This window comes from Clupea harengus, chromosome 5 (genome assembly GCF_900700415.2).
Source record: "Clupea harengus chromosome 5, Ch_v2.0.2, whole genome shotgun sequence".
NCBI classification, from domain to species: Eukaryota; Metazoa; Chordata; class Actinopteri; order Clupeiformes; family Clupeidae; genus Clupea; species Clupea harengus.
This window is the reverse complement of record NC_045156.1, coordinates 10490861-10499213: the sequence shown is the minus strand read 5'-3', so window position 1 is coordinate 10499213 and position 8353 is coordinate 10490861.

The following is an 8353-nucleotide window of genomic DNA, read 5'->3' as shown; positions in this document are numbered from 1 at the left end:
CAGAGTAGCATAATTCAGGCGAATTATCGGCAGCCGGTATTTCGTCTAGGGGGCATTGTCAGAAAAATCAAGTTTCTCTGTTAAGTAGCAAGTTCGGTTGCAGTGCAGCGCTAATATAGCAGATTAGCTTGTGAAGTCATGAAAATATGATAGATGTTGCGGCTGTCACTCGTGCTCTCATTCATTTACTTATCCATGAAATGTATTCCTTTATACATTTGTGTTCTCTGATTAATTTATATCAGCCAGTTAAATCACGATGTCACACATACCAGAGGCAAAACGCACCGATGAGGCTACAGGTTACAAACCAGCTAGCTTCTACATTGATCTTCAATTAAAGTGTTAGCAGCAAGCTAACAATAATGTTCGAGAGCTTCAGATAAGACCTACAATATTCTGTTTGCCCTGACAGTGTTCGTGTAGTATATAAACAACAAACCGAGTCGATGTAGACATATAAAAGTCGTGTGAACACCTGTATTCACCTTTATTCACATAAAATATTTCCCAGTAACAGAATCCCGAGACTCCGCCATCTTGCTTTGATTTTTTTGATTACTCCCGCCCATCTGCACAACTTCAGCCGTCAATTCTCACACACGTCAAACTGATTGGTTACCGCCTGGTCCGCATTTGCATAGAGTTAAAGGTTCGTCAACTTTGGAAGGGAGGCGTCGACGGTTCGTTGCGCGTCGGACGGGACTTCGTCTCCATTCATTCCCAATGAGAGCGGCACGAATATCGTCCAAATGGAAACGTAGCATTACTCTTTGTAGAAGACTGATGCTTGGAGCTCCGGAAGATCAATCGCGCGCAATTCTAGGATGCTTTATTTTAATTGGTTGCTGGATTAAATCTTACCCAGATACAAAAGATGTATTTTTCGGATTGGCTATTGTGTAGCCCATTTTTTCTTTTGATTCGCTGATAAGTGGCACCTCACGGCAGAACCCCAGGGGATTCGGGGAGACGTGCTTAACTCCTCCATGGTGAGGGCAGCGCGGCCAGGTCATGTTTGCGTGCTGCGACACATTAAATAGCCTAGAGTTTTTTTTCAGCGTGAGAAATACGATGTGTAGCGGGAGTGCGTGACTAAAGACCGAAATGAGTGACTGTCACGCTCAATGCGTGACACTTGAGAGCCCTGGAGCTTGTGCTAGAAGGTGGAACGTAAGGGAGATACCCTTTCCTAAACTTGTAAGGGCGTAAAACTAGTTTGTGAAGGACCCAGAGAAACACAAATATCCGACGAGGCAAAATCCCGGACGATTTTGCAATCTCTGCCGGACGCATGTCCGGGTAAAAGAGGACGTCTGGTCACCCCACCAAAGGAGATATTTTAGTAATCCTGTCGCTGCTAAGCGTCCTTATCTGGTAAGTAAACAGTGTTTTTTAGGTGTTTTTGCGACAAAATTGCGGGAGCAAGTGAAATTGCGATATTAAGTGGCGAATGTCCCTCTTTGTAATTATTATTGAGTAATCACGTTTTGGCTGTCATGTAGCAAGTTCAGTTGCACGACTGTTGGCGCTAGCGGCTAGGAAGCTAAAGAGCTAAATAACTAGTTAGTGGGTTATTTCCCCCCAAATATGTTCATGTGCAAAGTAAACAACAATCAATTGTTTATGTTGAAAACAACTCATGTTCTACAGAAACACCATATAATTCATATCAGCATGCTAATGTTATATGTAACTTTTTAGCAGCTAGCTAGCTTCTATGTGTTTTAATGGATCTGATGGATAAAAGTGTTAGCAGCAAGCTAACAATAATGGTCGAGAACTTCAGTTACTTAAGACCTACAATATTCGTTTTGCCCTGACAGCATTCGTGTTGCATATAAACAACAAACCGATTTGATGTAGACATATAAGAAGAGGAGTCAACCAAAGGAGATATTTTTGTGTACAAGCAGAAGGCATCACGGACTGGCAAGACAGCAGAGGTGCTACGGGTGATCCTTGAGGCTTATGACCTTCAGGTATGTCTAGGATTAACTGCACAACAGTGATCACATTTTGTTTGTTACTGAAACTTTAATATTAGTTGATACTATGTATTATTAATTGCCAGTTTTTTTTGTAAGTGTTTCCATTGAAACTCTCCTGGTAATTGTATTGATGGTGTTTTGCAGGAGGAAGAGGAGCCAGATTTTGATGATGCTCCTGTTGCTCTCCTTACATCGGGTCCCAACCCCTTCAGCTGCGAGAACATCTTTGAAATGGGTGCAGAGGATTTCTGAGGCATTTATGTTGTTGTTTGGCCTGACATATGCTTTCAATTTAGAATATCCCAAAAAACTCACGCTCACCTTCTCATACAGAACCTTTGTATGTGTCTGGATGACAACAAACCTCTGAAACCGTCCTTACTCACCTTAAAAAATTATTTGTTGAAATAAACGATTTGTTGTTGACTTGTTAACTTTGTAACGCTGTTCTTTAAAGCTTTGATGTAATCTTTTATTTTGTCAGTTGTTTTACAAGAAATATAAATGATGTGATACCTCTTAAGTTTTTCTCATCTCACTCTTTTTAATAGAGTCTTACATAGATTTGAATGTTTCTTGTAGAGTAACTTTCAGTTTGAAGTCAGTTTGTAAACAGAACCAGAAAATCAGTATATGTGGTCAATAATTGAAAATAAGTAGTGCTCACTTAAAAAAAGTTAGCTATTTAAGTATTACCTACTCAGAATAATCAAGCGGAGTTAACTTAAAAAAAGTAAGCTTATTAAGTATTATTTACTCAGAATAATTAAGTTGAACTCTTTCACCAATATTAAGTGCACTGAACTTGATTTTTAAGGCTTAAAACTTAATTTTATGTTGTGTTGTTGAGTGAAAATAATTTAGTACATAGAGATTAAAAGATTTAAGTATAAAAATATTTGAATATAAGTTCAGTGAACTTAGAAATTATGAAAATGATAACAAAATAAATCAGTTTAGCCGATTTTTACTTAAAAATAATAATATATGTACTCAAATTTGATTATGTAATCGGTTACATCAAAAGTTTTAAGTACTCTGAACTTGTTCAGGTTTACAGTGCAAGAGCCTGTCTCCAAGCGCACGCGATGTATGGATGTGTAACCCACCTAAATAAGTGGGTCAATAAATCTTTCACGCGACCGTCTCCAAGGAGATCTTTTGTTTTTCTTTTATTAATACTCTTCTTGATTCCTTTGATTGTTGATTGATTTTTGCTCCCCAACGAAACCCTCTTTTTACTTTTAAATCGATTTTCCCTTTAATTCATATTTCTTTTTTTAAATTACTTTACTTTACTTAGTAAAGTACTCGTAAGTACTGTCTCAAACCGTTTTGATCTTTCATTCGGATCTCCGGTGAGTAATTAAACTGACCGTTTGATTTAGCCAATTTAAATAATTAAAACCAATCTGAGAATTTCTTTTAATGTTTGTGTATGTACAATTGTTATATGTAGAATGATATTTGTGTATGTTAAAGAAAATATAGTGTTATTATCGAATCGGGAGTTAAATAGTTTGGGATAGCTGAATCGGGGAAATTATCGTATAGTTGTTATAGTTGAATCAAGAATGATATGTGTATGTTAAAGAAAATATAAGTGTTAATATAGAATCGGGAGTTATATGTCTTTGTATAGGGGAATTGGGCAATGTATAAAGGTGTTATTATTGAATTGGGAATTAACTTACTTGATAGTAGGCTAATGTATATAAACCCCTCAAAAAAAGTTCGGAAACGTTATTTCGGTCGTTTATTCCTCCCCTTTAATAATACCAATTGGTATTGTATTTTATATCGTTGGAAAGCCTGATTAGTCACCTTTACAACGAGGTACAACTTGTAAGGATTGTGTATTCGTGGAATGAGCAACACAGCTAACCATGTGGGTAGCGGCCCAATTTTTTTTGCCAAAATCCCCTGCAATATTCTTTTGTTGGTATTCACTCTCGTTTTGAGCTTCAAGTGCTGGCAGGTGTATGCCAGTCACAGGTGTGTGACTGGCACCTGTTTGGCACCTAAATGACAGCACTTGTATGCATGGGTCCTGCAACTTTGTTGAGTTTGTGTGTGCTCCAAGCATAAACATGCCACATCTGTCCCTTCAGGATAAGGCCCGTGCAATAGGGCAACTGGAAGCTGGTGTTCCGGTACACAGAGTGGCAGCATTATTTGGTGTCAGCCCTGGTACCATACCACAACACACACATACACACACACACACACACACGCATGCACATGCACACACACACACACACAGAAAGATGAATGCAAATCACTTTGTTCCATTAGGTCAAAAAGGGGAAGGTACAAAATCAGGACACAGGGATAAGGAAGAGAAAAAGGTAGTTTAAGTTGGTATTTACAATAACTCTAGCTGTATATTGTGTTTAACCCATATGGAAATATGGATGCATATTGTGTTTAATCTAGTGCTGTCAAACGATTAAAATATTTAATCGCGATTAATCGCATTTATGTCATAGTTAACTCAAAATGAATCGCGATTAATCGCACATTTTTATCTATTCTAAATGTCCCTTCGTTTATTTATTTTTTCCATCATTTTATTTTTATTTTAATGCCCTTATCAACATGGAAAAGTGGATTGGCTTGCTTTATGCAAATGTTTTATTTTATTGAAAACCAACATTGCCAAACAGGGCGGTACAAAATAAAATTATAAAGTGCACATTTCAGGTAAACAAGGACTCAGCCTATAGTGCAGTTAAATGATGGCTTAATATTTTCTTTTTTTCAAGTTTGCTGGGAACATAGCAGTCAGGCCTCTTATTTCAGAAACAATGAACCGTAACAGTTAGGTTACCAATAAAAGATAAGCCTACTTGTTAAAAAGGCCATAGGAACTATTGTTAAGTTGCCCAGTAGAGCATGTTTCTGTTTATGACCATATATGGTAATTGCGTGGGTCATGTGACTTCACTCCACACGGTATAGTTTTAGTTTGTTGCTTCACGGCATAAATAGAGTGGCAGTTTGCTTCAAGCAATAATATCATACAATTGAATGTTGACGTTGTTGAACTCGTGTGCGTCCATGTAAAAGTAAGTTGACTTTGTACCTTGTTATTATGTGTGGTTATAGTTTAGTTATGGCTTGCTCATAATTGTTACGAGGAATGTAATTTAATTAAGCTTGCAGGATGGCACAGTTAGCGAACTAGCTTAGCATAAGCTGCTAATATACAAGTACTATTGTTGAAGTTTACCTATGCTAACTTTTGAGCGATCTTTCTTTTATTGTACATGCCCTTATTGATTTAGATTAAGCTAGTAGCATGTCATTACTTAAGAAGTTGACTTCTTAGTTAGTTAGTTAGTTTCCTGTATAATTATTATTTAAATGTTACTACAGGGTTGTGGATTAATGTATATTCTGTTTGTACTTTACTTTCAGAACCACACACTTGCAAATCACACTTGCATAATCACACACTTGCAAATCACACTTGCATAATCACACACTTGCAAATCACACTTGCACAATCACACACACTTACAAACATACACCCACCTACAATTCATTCCATTTATTTGTGTGAAAGCAATACAAAGTGCAAATAACCAAACTGGATATCCAAGTCTCCATTCTTTCCCATTCTGACCGGACCCCTCATTGATAACAAATTTCCCGACCCCCCTCTATAACAATTTGGTGCCGAAACCCGGGATAGGTTATTACTGAGGAAAAAGATGTTTGGAGACGAAGACCAGTTTGATCCGGAGGCAGGACATCACTCACCCCGCATCATCCGACCGCCGGTTCGTCTGGCTGACTTTGAAGTTGAGTATGCAGCTTATCGTCGTCAGCCCAGCTACACCCAGTTATTGGAGGATGATGAGGAAGACTATGAGGATGAGCCTAATGCTACTCGTGGCCAACAGACTGAACAACAGAGGCCTATGCAAGGAGCTGCCAGCGCAAGCAGAGGTACTGTGCACACTCCCCTAGCACCTGCAAATGCAGCCATAGATGCGCACAGCACAATCTGCGCCCTGAGTGAGCACAATAGGATACTTATGGAGACAGTTAAGGTTCTGACGGACAGGATGCAGAGTGACAGAACAGTTAATTCTACCCCTCGTCAGCACCTCACCTTCACACCTCAAACAGCATATCCTAACCCGCCTGCTCATCCAGTGAGACACAGCAGCACCCCTGCTTTCAGACCTCAGTTCCCAGTCTATGCCCCACTCAATGTGCCTCTTATGCCACCCTCGCAGCCACCCAGCTATAGGCGTGCTGCCCATATACCATTGTTCCAAGACCCACTGCCACAAGCTCAGGTCTATCAGTCAGCAGAGCCAAGTGGACGTGACTACCTCACTGAGGCCATGGAACGCCTGAACTTGCATGCAGTCCGCAATCAGCCACATCCACCTCCACCACGTCAGCAGGACGCCAGGTCTGGCCATTCTGATGAGGGTCCATACAGGCCTGTGCCACATCGTGTGACTCACCGGGCACTACGACCAGCAAGCCCTCCACAGTCCAGCGTCCATAGCCTCTCACGCTCCGCCTCTCCACCCAGGAGAGAGACAACCTACCGAGGCCCCAAGCCCTCCATACCACAGTTCACCAGTGATGATCCCCGTCAGTTCGCTAGGCTGAAGCTGGCCTTAGAGAATCTACTGCCAGAAGATGCCACAGAGAGATTTAAATATCAGGTACTCGTGGATCACTTAAGATTTGAGGAAGCTCTGCTAATAGCTGATTCATACTGTAACTCACACCGTCCTTATAGTGACACCATGCGCTCACTGATAGAGCACTATGGACAGCCCCACAAGTTATCACTTAAGAGAATAGCGGAAGTGATGGATGAGCCAGATGTTCGCAGCGGAGACCTCAAAGCCTTTCGGAGATTTGCACTTAAAGTACGGGCCCTGGTTGGAATGTTGGATCAGATGGAGGAAGAGGGAGCCATCGAACTCCATTGTGGCTCACATGTTGCCAGGCTTCTCTCTAAGTTGCCACACGACTTGCGCAGCAATTTTAGGAGGCATACCCACCCACGGAAGCAGCCCGTGCCTACCTTATTGGACTTCGCTGACTGGCTTGAATTTGAACTGGAGGTGCAGGGCACAGAGGTCAAACCAGCACGTGCAGACAGTGGAGATGCATTCAAAAAGGTGAAAGAGAAGAGGGAGCGCAAGTCAGCGGCATATTCCACCACAGTGAAGGAAGTCACCTCTCCTACAAGTACCTCACCATCCACATCCATCCGTGATGACTCAGCTTGGAAGACTCCAGATGCAGTTAAGAGTTACTGTCCTTACTGTGACAGTAATAGTCACTATCTTAATCAGTGCAGTAATTTCAAGGGGTTAACAAGTGTGCAGAAGACAGCCTGGATCAAGACCAATTACCGGTGTTGGAGATGTGGTCGGAAGCACCAGGCTGCCAAGTGCAGGTTAAAGGTCACCTGCCAAACCTGCAACGGCAAACACTTAACAGCACTCCACGAAATCAACGCCAGACCTCACACTGAAGGTGAGAAACCACCAGTGGTGGCAGAGACTTCAACTGGGACACTGTACTTAGACAGACCAGGTCACAGTAACAGTGTTCTGTTGAAAGTAGTTAAAGTACTCCTGTACCATGGCCCACGCACACTAACCACTTATGCCATATTGGACGATGGATCCGAAAGGACCATTTTGCTGCAGGCTGCTGCCAAACAGCTTGGCTTAGTGGGACAGCCAGAGAACCTCTCTCTGAGGACTGTGAAGAATGATGCACAGGTCATAGCAGGAGCGACTGTCACTTTCACCCTCTCACCCGCCTCACAGCCTAAGAGGAAGTTCCAGATAGAGGGTGCCTTTACAGCTGAAGCATTGGGACTCGCCCGCCACAGCCATCCAGTGGCAAAGTACCATCACCTGCGAGATCTCCCACTCCAGCCCATCGACAATGTCCAGCCACTGCTCTTGATAGGATCAGACTACCCCCGCTTGATTACTCCCGTAGAGCCAGTGCCCCTGGGACCACCCGGTGGACCTGCTGCCATAAAGACCAGGCTGGGATGGACATTACAAGGACCAACGAAGCTGCTACAGCACCGCTTGTCCCCTCAACAGTGCTTATTCACAGCTCTTAAGTCTCCCGCTGTTGAGCTGCGTGAGCACGTAGAGAAGCTGTGGCAACTGGACATACTTCCTTACAGGAGTGAGAAAAAGGTGGTCCGTTCCAGGAGTGACCAAGAAGCAGTGCAGCTGTTACAGGCTAATACAGTGAGAGTGGACGTAGATGGTATACTCAGGTATGCAACCCCTCTGCTGAGGAAGAAATCCACACCACCGTTAAGGGCTCCACCACAAGCAGTCCTGCCAATGCTG